The sequence below is a fragment of the Megachile rotundata genome, unplaced genomic scaffold (assembly GCF_050947335.1).
Source record: "Megachile rotundata isolate GNS110a unplaced genomic scaffold, iyMegRotu1 scaffold0815, whole genome shotgun sequence".
In the NCBI taxonomy this organism is placed as follows: Eukaryota; Metazoa; Arthropoda; class Insecta; order Hymenoptera; family Megachilidae; genus Megachile; species Megachile rotundata.
The window spans coordinates 67501-80000 of NW_027474112.1; the positions used below are offsets into that span (position 1 = coordinate 67501).

At 40.7% G+C, this 12500-nt stretch overlaps 1 non-coding gene across 1 annotated transcript in view; it reads left to right on the top strand.

Moving 5' to 3' along the window:
- The first annotated feature begins 12223 nt into the window (after positions 1 to 12223).
- LOC143266469 (small subunit ribosomal RNA) overlaps positions 12224 to 12500 on the top strand; it is a 1933-nt gene continuing 1656 nt past the window's right edge. Inside the window, exon 1 of the ribosomal RNA XR_013041444.1 lies at positions 12224 to 12500. This exon is cut by the window's right edge and continues 1656 nt beyond it. This is a non-coding gene — a ribosomal RNA (small subunit ribosomal RNA).

The following is a 12500-nucleotide window of genomic DNA, read 5'->3' on the forward strand; positions in this document are numbered from 1 at the left end:
TCAGTCATAGTTTGACCGAACCGACTATGCCGGTGGGACTTAGTCGTGCACGAACTCACCGCTGAACCGACTATGCGGAACGATTTATTATTAATAACTTCCTCATTTATGAATCCGAACGTACCAAAACCATATAGGAGTACTAAGAATACACTGCTCTAACGAGTCCAATCGTTTTTGGAATGGGTTGTCAGTCATAGTTTGACCGAACCGACTATGCCGGTGGGACTTAGTCGTGCACGAACTCACCGCTGAACCGACTATGCGGAACGATTTATTATTAATAACATCCTCATTTATGAATCCGAACGTGCCAAAACCATATAGGAGTATTAAGAATACAATGCTCTAACAGGTCTGATCATTATTTTAATGGGTTATCAGTCATTGTTTCACCGAACCGACTATGCGGAGCGATTTCTTATTAATAACATCCTCATTTATGAATCCGAACGTGCCAAAACCATATAGGAGTACTAAGAGTATACTGCTCTAACGAGTCCAATCGTTTTTGGAATGGGTTGTCAGTCATAGTTTGACCGAACCGACTATGCCGGTGGGACTTAGTCGTGCACGAACTCACCGCTGAACCGACTATGCGGAACGATTTATTATTAATAACATCCTCATTTATGAATCCGAACGTGCCAAAACCATATAGGAGTATTAAGAATACAATGCTCTAACAGGTCTGATCATTATTTTAATGGGTTATCAGTCATTGTTTCACCGAACCGACTATGCGGAGCGATTTCTTATTAATAACATCCTCATTTATGAATCCGAACGTGCCAAAACCATATAGGAGTACTAAGAGTACACTGCTCTAACGAGTCCAATCGTTTTTGGAATGGGTTGTCAGTCATAGTTTGACCGAACCGACTATGCCGGTGGGACTTAGTCGTGCACGAACTCACCGCTGAACCGACTATGCGGAACGATTTATTATTAATAACTTCCTCATTTATGAATCCGAACGTACCAAAACCATATAGGAGTACTAAGAATACACTGCTCTAACGAGTCCAATCGTTTTTGGAATGGGTTGTCAGTCATAGTTTGACCGAACCGACTATGCCGGTGGGACTTAGTCGTGCACGAACTCACCGCTGAACCGACTATGCGGAACGATTTATTATTAATAACATCCTCATTTATGAATCCGAACGTGCCAAAACCATATAGGAGTATTAAGAATACAATGCTCTAACAGGTCTGATCATTATTTTAATGGGTTATCAGTCATTGTTTCACCGAACCGACTATGCGGAGCGATTTCTTATTAATAACATCCTCATTTATGAATCCGAACGTGCCAAAACCATATAGGAGTACTAAGAGTACACTGCTCTAACGAGTCCAATCGTTTTTGGAATGGGTTGTCAGTCATAGTTTGACCGAACCGACTATGCCGGTGGGACTTAGTCGTGCACGAACTCACCGCTGAACCGACTATGCGGAACGATTTATTATTAATAACTTCCTCATTTATGAATCCGAACGTACCAAAACCATATAGGAGTACTAAGAATACACTGCTCTAACGAGTCCAATCGTTTTTGGAATGGGTTGTCAGTCATAGTTTGACCGAACCGACTATGCCGGTGGGACTTAGTCGTGCACGAACTCACCGCTGAACCGACTATGCGGAACGATTTATTATTAATAACATCCTCATTTATGAATCCGAACGTGCCAAAACCATATAGGAGTATTAAGAATACAATGCTCTAACAGGTCTGATCATTATTTTAATGGGTTATCAGTCATTGTTTCACCGAACCGACTATGCGGAGCGATTTCTTATTAATAACATCCTCATTTATGAATCCGAACGTGCCAAAACCATATAGGAGTACTAAGAGTACACTGCTCTAACGAGTCCAATCGTTTTTGGAATGGGTTGTCAGTCATAGTTTGACCGAACCGACTATGCCGGTGGGACTTAGTCGTGCACGAACTCACCGCTGAACCGACTATGCGGAACGATTTATTATTAATAACTTCCTCATTTATGAATCCGAACGTACCAAAACCATATAGGAGTACTAAGAATACACTGCTCTAACGAGTCCAATCGTTTTTGGAATGGGTTGTCAGTCATAGTTTGACCGAACCGACTATGCCGGTGGGACTTAGTCGTGCACGAACTCACCGCTGAACCGACTATGCGGAACGATTTATTATTAATAACATCCTCATTTATGAATCCGAACGTGCCAAAACCATATAGGAGTATTAAGAATACAATGCTCTAACAGGTCTGATCATTATTTTAATGGGTTATCAGTCATTGTTTCACCGAACCGACTATGCGGAGCGATTTCTTATTAATAACATCCTCATTTATGAATCCGAACGTGCCAAAACCATATAGGAGTACTAAGAGTACACTGCTCTAACGAGTCCAATCGTTTTTGGAATGGGTTGTCAGTCATAGTTTGACCGAACCGACTATGCCGGTGGGACTTAGTCGTGCACGAACTCACCGCTGAACCGACTATGCGGAACGATTTATTATTAATAACATCCTCATTTATGAATCCGAACGTGCCAAAACCATATAGGAGTATTAAGAATACAATGCTCTAACAGGTCTGATCATTATTTTAATGGGTTATCAGTCATTGTTTCACCGAACCGACTATGCGGAGCGATTTCTTATTAATAACATCCTCATTTATGAATCCGAACGTGCCAAAACCATATAGGAGTACTAAGAGTACACTGCTCTAACGAGTCCAATCGTTTTTGGAATGGGTTGTCAGTCATAGTTTGACCGAACCGACTATGCCGGTGGGACTTAGTCGTGCACGAACTCACCGCTGAACCGACTATGCGGAACGATTTATTATTAATAACTTCCTCATTTATGAATCCGAACGTGCCAAAACCATATAGGAGTACTAAGAATACAATGCTCTAACAGGTCTGATCATTATTTTAATGGGTTATCAGTCATTGTTTCACCGAACCGACTATGCGGAGCGATTTCTTATTAATAACATCCTCATTTATGAATCCGAACGTGCCAAAACCATATAGGAGTATTAAGAATACAATGCTCTAACAGGTCTGATCATTATTTTAATGGGTTATCAGTCATTGTTTCACCGAACCGACTATGCGGAACGATTTATTATTAATAACTTCCTCATTTATGAATCCGAACGTACCAAAACCATATAGGAGTACTAAGAATACAATGCTCTAACAGGTCTGATCATTATTTTAATGGGTTATCAGTCATCGTTTCACCGAACCGACTATGCGGAGCGGTTTTTTCTCAATTTCTACCGAAAAAAAAAATTTTTTATACACGAATTCATTTATCATCATTTTAAACGTGTTTTACAACTTTTTGGAAAATCGATTTTTTCACGCTAAGTTTTACCGCACTCTCGAATTGGCACGTTCGGATCGCGCGTTAGCATCGTAAGCGCCCGTGCGTAACGGCCGGCGTCGCCGACCATCCGGCCGGCCGTTCGGTATCTATATGGGAGACGACGGTCCGAACATACCGGACGATGGGGCAGCGTCGTTCTCCGCCAAAAGTTACCGCGGGTCAAAAAGACCCAATATACGTATAAGCGGAACTTTGGCAAGTACGAATAATCGTTGCTAAAATGCATCGATCTGACATAAACTAGAATTATGTTCAAAGTAAAATTAATGAAATTTTACACGAACTGAAGGTGTCCTAAGGCAAAATTTCTCTCGTACGAAAGACTAAGTATTTTTACTTCGATACTTTCGTACCATGAGAAATGATATGAAATGACAATTGGTGGTGCATGGAAATATGACGAACGACAACGTAAGTTGGGAAGTTCGTAAAATTTTTAAAGTAAAAATCGACTTTTGAAAAGTTGAGTAAAAATCGCACTTTTTCACTATAAGGTTCAGTGCGTAAGAGCCGGCGTCGCCGACCATTTGGACGGCCGTTCGGTATCTATATGGGAGACGACGGTCCGAACATACCGGACGATGGGGCAGCGTCGTTCTCCGCCATAAGTTACCGCGGGTCAAACAGACCCAATATACGTATAAGCGGAACTTTGGCAAGTACGAATAATCGTTGCTAAAATGCATCGATCTGACATAAACTAGAATTATGTTCAAAGTAAAATTAATGAAATTTTACACGAACTGTGAAGGTGTCCTAAGGCAAAATTTCTCTCGTACGAAAGACTAAGTATTTTTACTTCGATACTTTCGTACCATGAGAAATGATATGAAATGGCAATTGGTGGTGCATGGAAATATGACGAACGACAACGTAAGTTGGGAAGTTCGTAAAATTTTTAAAGTAAAAATCGACTTTTGAAAAGTTGAGCAAAAATCGCACTTTTTCACTATAAGGTTCAGTGCGTAAGAGCCGGCGTCGCCGACCATTTGGACGGCCGTTCGGTATCTATATGGGAGACGACGGTCCGAACATGCCGGACGATGGGGCAGCGTCGCTCTCCGCCAAATGTTACCGCGGGTTGAAAAGGACCCAAAGTGTGGTAAAAAGCAGAACTGTGGCGAATGACGAGAAGTAACTGATGTTAAAATACATCGAATAATACATGCTAAGATTACGTCCCCAAAATAAAGTTATATAAAATTTTGCAAAGCAAAATAGAGGTGTCCTAAGCAAAAATGTGTCTGCCGTATGGAAAAAAGGCAAAGTTTATAGAAATTTTTCTGGACTTCGGCACGAGACACACGAGATATATACTTAGATCGTACTAATAAAGAGAGAGGTGTTCTGAGGAAGGCCAGACACCTCTCGTACGAATGCGAGATACATGTTTATTTCGCGACTTCGTACAACTTTGTGAGAATTAAAGAACGAAGGTTGAGATATGCGACTCGCACAACAAGATGTGGACGACGAACATCTGCGAAAGCAACGAAACGCAAAGTTTCTAATACAAGAAGTGTCAGAAATATATGATCTCTCCGTGGTCTATCCTCAGTATCTATGTCCACGATGTTACAGTGGAACATTACGATTTGAGGAGAAAGGCCCCTAATAAAAGTGTTGGAGAGATCAAATTAATTATAAGTTTGAGAGTGTGAATGAGGTTTTAACATCACACTTATAAATTATATTATATTATAATATTAATATAATAAATAATAGTTGATTATATTATTAGACATAATAATATATATATTATATAGAGAGCGAAAGTGTGAAGAAAAGGGTGAAGAAGGGGGGGGAAAGGCAAGGAAAGTAAGTGAGAGGAGAGGAAAAAAAAATTTTTTTTTTGTTCCTCGTTCGCGCGAAGCGCGAAGAAAATTTTTTGAAAGCAATACGCCGTTGGACTTAGAAAAAAAATAGAAAGGCACGCGCGCGCGCGTAGAGAAAAAAATAAAGCCATGAGCGCCGGCGGACTTAAAAAAATAAATCTCATAACGCGGCTGAGACTTCGAAAATGCTAAGTACTACACGGTCGGATGTTAGAAAGACGGAAAGCAATACGCGGCCAGGACATTGAAAATGAGAAAGCAATACGCGGCCAGGACTTTGGAAATGAGAAAGCAATACGCGGCCAGGACTTTGGAAATGAGAAAGCAATACGCGGCCAGGACTTTGGAAATGAGAAAGCAATACGCGGCCAGGACTATGGAAATGAGAAAGCAATACGCGGCCAGGACTTTGGAAATGAGAAAGCAATACGCGGCCAGGACTTAGAAAATGTAAACGACGCACCGAACCGACTATGCGGAACGGAGTTTCGTCGATAACTCGAACAATTGCGCACCCGAACGTGCCAAACTGGTACAGGAATGCTAGAAATACGTTACTTTATCTATTCTAAGCATTAATTCAATAGGTTGTCAGTAGCCGATCCACCGAACCGACTATGCCCGGGGGACATAGTCGCGGTTGCGCTCCGTACCGAACCGACTAAGCGGAACGGAGTTTCGTCGATAATTTCTACCATTTTGAATTCGAACGTACAAAAACGTTATGGGGGGAAATAGAAATCCGTTACAGTATCGATTCTAAGTGTTTCTTCTATGCGTTGTCAGTCATCGGTTCACCGAACCGACTAAGCGGAACGGAATTTTATCGATAATATCTACAATAGTGGATCCGAACGTGCCAAAACGGTATAGGAATGCTAGAAATACGTTACTGCATCGATTCTGAGCATTAATTCAATAGGTTGTCAGTAGCCGATCCACCGAACCGACTATGCCGGGGGGACATAGTCGCGGTTGCGCTCCGTACCGAACCGACTAAGCGGAACGGAGTTTCGTCGATAATTTCTACCATTTTGAATTCGAACGTACAAAAACGTTATGGGGGGAAATAGAAATCCGTTACAGTATCGATTCTAAGTGTTTCTTCTATGCGTTGTCAGTCATCGGTTCACCGAACCGACTAAGCGGAACGGAATTTTATCGATAATATCTACAATAGTGGATCCGAACGTGCCAAAACGGTATAGGAATGCTAGAAATACGTTACTGCATCGATTCTGAGCATTAATTCAATAGGTTGTCAGTAGCCGATCCACTGAACCGACTATGCCGGGGGGACATAGTCGCGGTTGCGCTCCGTACCGAACCGACTAAGCGGAACGGAGTTTCGTCGATAATTTCTACCATTTTGAATTCGAACGTACAAAAACGTTATGGCGGTAATAGAAATCCGTTACAGTATCGATACTGAGTGATTTTTCTATGCGTTGTCGGTCATCGGTTCACCGAACCGACTAAGCGGAACGGAGTTTTGTCGATAATATGTACAATAGTGGATCCGAACGTGCCAAAACGGTATAGGAATGCTAGAAATACGTTACTGCATCGATTCTGAGCATTAATTCAATAGGTTGTCAGTAGCCGATCCACCGAACCGACTATGCCGGGGGGACATCGTCGCGGTTGCGCTCCGTACCGAACCGACTAAGCGGAACGGAGTTTCGTCGATAATTTCTACCATTTTGAATTCGAACGTACAAAAACGTTATGGCGGTAATAGAAATCTGTTACAGTATCGATACTGAGTGATTTTTCTATGCGTTGTCGGTCATCGGTTCACCGAACCGACTAAGCGGAACGGAGTTTTATCGATAATATCTACAATAGTGCATCCGAACGTGCCAAAACGGTATAGGGACACTAGAAATACGTTACTTTATCTATTCTAAGCAATAATTCAATAGGTTGTCAGTAGCCGATCCACCGAACCGACTATGCCGGAGGGACTTGGTCGCACTCGGACGGTCCACCGAACCGACTATGCGGAACAGAGTTTCGTGGATGATTTCTACGATATTGAATTCGGACGTACCAAAACGTTCTAGCGGCAATAGAAATCGGCTACGGCATCGATTCTAAGTGTTTTTTATATGCGTTGTCAGTCATCGGTTCACCGAACCGACTATGCGGAACGATGTTTCTCCGTTAATTTCGACATTTATGAATCCGAACGTGCCGAAACGGTATAGCGGTGCTAGATATACGTTACTTTATTGGTTTTGAGCAATTTTTATATAGGTTGTCAATCATCGTTTCACCGAACCGACAATGCGGAATGAAAAAATTTCGATAATTACGTTAATAATGAATCCGAACGTGCCAAAGTGGTATAAATGTTCTAGCAATACGTTATTCTATAGGTTTTGATCGTTTTTTATATATGTTGTCAGTCATCGTTTCACCGAACCGACTATGCCGGAAGGACTTGGTCGTGCTCGGACGGCCCACCGAACCGACTATGCGGAACGAAAAATTTTCAATAATTTTGTTATTTATTAATCCGAACGTGTCAAAGCGGTATAAATCTTCTAGTCATACGATATTCGATAGGTTTTAATCGTTTTTATTATAGGTTGTCAGTCATCGTTTCACCGAACCGACTATGCGGAATGAAAAATTTTCGATAATTTCGTTAATTATGTATCCGAAAGTGCCGAAACGGTATATCGGTGCTAGAAATACGTTACTTTATCGGTTATGAACAATTTTTATACAGGTTGTCAATCATCGTTTCACCGAACCGACTATGCGGAACGAATAATTCTCAATAATTTTGTTATTTATGAATCCGAACGTGCCAAAGTTGTATAAACGTTCTAGTAATACGTTATTCTATTGGTTTTAATCGTTCTTAGTATAGGTTGTCAGTCATCGTTTCACCGAACCGACTATGCCGGACGGACTTGGTCGTGCTCGGACGGCCCACCGAACCGACTATGCGGAACGAATAATTTTCAATAATTTTGTTATTTATGAATCCGAACGTGCAAAAATTGTATAAATGTTCCAGTAATACGTTATTCTATAGGTTTTAATCGTTTTTAATATAGGTTGTCAGTCATCGTTTCACCGAACCGACTATGCGGAACGAATAATTTTCAATAATTTTGTTATTTATGAATCCGAACGTGCAAAAATTGTATAAATGTTCCAGTAATACGTTATTCTATAGGTTTTAATCGTTTTTAATATAGGTTGTCAGTCATCGTTTCACCGAACCGACTATGCGGAACGAATAATTTTCAATAATTTTGTTATTTATGAATCCGAACGTGCAAAAATTGTATAAATGTTCCAGTAATACGTTATTCTATAGGTTTTAATCGTTTTTAATATAGGTTGTCAGTCATCGTTTCACCGAACCGACTATGCGGAACGAATAATTCTCAATAATTTTGTTATTTATGAATCCGAGCGTGCCGAGGTGGTAGAAATGTTCCAGTAATACGTTATTCTATAGGTTTTAATCGTTTTTAATATAGGTTGTCAGTCATCGTTTCACCGAACCGACTATGCCGGAAGGACTTGGTCCCGGTCGGACGGCCTACCGAACCGACTATGCGGAACGAAAAATTTTCAATAATTTTGTTATTTATGAATCCGAACGTGCCAAAATTGTATAAATGTTCTAGTGATACGTTATTCTATTGGTTTTAATCGTTTTTTATATAGGTTGTCAGTCATCGTTTCACCGAACCGACTATGCGGAACGAAAAATTTTGGATAATTTCGTTAATTATGAATCCGAACGTGCCAAAATGGTATAAATGTTCTAGTAGTGCGTTATTCTATACGTTTTAATCATTTTTAATATAGGTTGTCAGTCACCTTTTCACCGAACCGACTATGCGCAATGAAAAATTTTCGATAATTTCGTTAATTATGAATCCGAACGTGCCAAAATGGTATAAATGTTCTAGTGATACGTTATTCTATAGGTTTTAATCGTTTTTTATATAGGTTGTCAGTCGTCGATTCACCGAACCGACTATGCCGGAGGGACTTTGGTACGTTCGGACTCGGCACCGAACCGACTATGCGGAGAGATTTTTGCTCAATTTTTTGAAAAAATATAAATATTTTCTCGATTCTTGTATGTTATTTGGACGTATACTGTTATTTGTTACTCGTTTATTACGTTAGAAATTCGTTTGGTATTTATTTTGGCGAGAAAAGGAAAAAAAATTTTTTTTCGATTAATTTTGTCATTAAATTTCGTAAAATAATTGTTAAAACATCGTCCGTATACTTTTTAGCGTGTTTGACAACTTTTTGAAAAATCGATTTTTTCGCGCTAAGTTTTACCGCACTTTCGAATTGGCACGTTCGGATCGCGCGTTAGCATCGTAAGCGCCCGTGCGTAACGGCCGGCGTCGCCGACCATCCGGCCGGCCGTTCGGTACCTATAAGGAGACGTTCGGTCCGATCGTACCAGACGGAACAGAGTCGGGCGCGTGGCTATTCTATGACCTCGGTTGAGAACTAGTCCACCGCTCCTCGTGCGTAACTTCGTGTTGCCTCGACTGTTCGTGTTCTCGGTATCGATGCAGGATTTTCTCCACACTGCATTGTCGCGTGTCGGCGTCTAAGACCAAATGGCACATATGCGACGAACCTTTAACATGAGGCTGGTGACTCGTATGCACTTTGGTGTGTACGTTGTACTGACTCAAGCGGCACAGGCTACTAAAAATTAAAAAGGGATAGAATAAAACCGACCGTTCTAAAACGGGCCAAAAAAGGTTTTATAAAATTTATTTTAAAAATGAATTAGATAGTGGTGTTGAACGAACTTGTTCGTTACAACGCCTTCAGTCGAGAGGCTAAAAAATTTTGAAACGGAATATTTATTCCGAAATTCAGAAATGATATTACGTCCCCTTAATGTTTTGTGCGTCTCGAACGCCTAAATATTTTCTCGATGCGCGAGAAAACTTCTTCTTCGCGGAGAGTTTTTCGGTACGATGAAGTAAAATATTAAATAAATGCTTCACTATACGTACAGCGCAGAGATATTGAAACGAAATAATATGTAACTATGACTCGTAAAAACGGTTTCTGAAATGGAAACTTCTTCCAAAGTGAAGAGTTTTCGGTACGGGTGATTTCTCGATATTACATCGAGTTTTCGCTTATACGTACAAAAAATATTATTACGGTGTGTATCGTAACTATGACACGAAATTTTGAGAGAGAGAAAATAAAAATTTGGGTGGATTTGTAAGAATCGATGTGCCCAGCGCGAGCTAAAATTCTCTGTGTACGTGCTTGCTCCGATTTGTTTTTTTCGAACAGCATGTCCGTTGTACGCGCTATCACGGTACGTTCAGCACGCCACTTGTACGCGCTAACCTTTATCGGTGTGTCTTAAATAAAATACCAAAGAGAGTTGAAAGGAGAGAATAGAAGAGAGAGTTTGGAGGAACAAAAATTTAATATGACTGAAAAACACATGAGAGAAGAACCAAATAAAAAAAGGGAACGTTTAAGCTGATATTGGTTCATCACAAAAAAATGGTATTTATGAAAAAGGCGGAAAGAACACCGATATTGTGGAGGTTCAATACGGAGCGTGTGTGGTTTACGTGCTTATACCGTTTCGATGTAAAGCGTGAAAGCGGGTGTACGTGCTTCCAAAATTTCAACGGATACACACTTTCCGGCACGGAGAGAGTTTTAGCGGGATTTTCTTTTACGCGCTTCTTCGATATCCACGACGAAAAGAGAGACTAAAAACGGAGGTTTCGTATCGATATATGCCTAGCGCGAGCTACCTTTGTACGTGCTTCCTCTTGTTCGTTTTTCGAACAGCATGTCCGTTGTACGCGCTATCACGGTACGTTCAGCACGCCACTGTACGCGCTAACCTTTATCGGTGTGTCTTAAATAAAATACCAAAGAGAGTGAAAGGAGAGAGAATAGAGAGAGTTTGGAGGAACAACAATTTTTAATATGACTGAAACACATGAGAGGAGAGAGAAGAACCAAATAAAAAAGGAACGTTTAAGCTGATATTGGTTCATTGCAAAAAATGGTATTTATGAAAAAAGGCGAAAGAACACCGATATTGTGGAGGTTCAATACGAGCGAGCGTGTGTGGTTTACGTGCTTATACCGTTTCGATGCAAAGCGTGAAATGAAAAGCGGTGTTACGTGCTTCTAAAACTTTTCAACGAGAAATCTTTCTGGCACGAAAGGATTTGCATTTTTTTACGCGCTTTATCGATACAAAATAAGAGAAAGAGACCCCCGTGGAGGAACGAAACGTTTATATCGACACGGTTTCGATTCGTTTCGACGAACAGCATGTCCGCTGTACGCGCCATAGCGTATTGTCCAGCGTGATCCGCTATACGCGCTATTTCGGTGTTGTGTCGTTAAACGAAATATTGTATATCAAAGACTTATAATATAACTTCACGTAATATAAATAATATTACGAACCAGAAAAGGAAACGGGCAAAAAGAGGAGAGCTGCAAATTGGTTCGTGTACAAAAAGTTGTACAAAAATAATCATAAAAGAAAAGGGAACGTTTAAGCTGAAAAACTGAAATAAACGAACACAACGTCCAGCGTGCTTGTTACGCGCTTACACCGAATGGGGATCGATTAATTCGTTCCGAGCGTGTGCGGTTTACGCGCTTCTTACGTTTCGACGAACGGCGTGAAAGCGGTGTGTACGTGCTTTCAAAACTTTTTTGAACCGGAGAGAATATTATTCTTCGGCATTACTACGTCGATATGCGTTTCTTCGAATCTCCGGCATTGAGGTTGTGGAGGATTCGTAATAAAATCGAAACGAGAGAGAGAGAGAGAGAGAGAGAAAAGGAGGAGGAGGAGAATTGTGAGTCTTAACGTCGATCGGTCGTTGTTAAATTGTAAAGGCGCCGTCGAACGTAGAAAGACCCAATTTGATGTTAAATAAAATTGGCTTAAGAAAAATGAAATAATTCTTTAAGCTCCCTGGTTGATCCTGCCAGTAGTCATATGCTTGTCTCAAAGATTAAGCCATGCATGTCTAAGTACATACCGAATTAAGGTGAAACCGCGAATGGCTCATTAAATCAGTTTTGGTTTCTTAGATCGTACAACAATTTACTTGGATAACTGTGGTAATTCTAGAGCTAATACATGCAAACCAGAATTCCACCCAGAGATGGGAGGAATGCTTTTATTAGATCAAAACCAATCGATGCGGCGGACGGTTCGTCCGTCTTCCCATCGTCGGCTATGATGA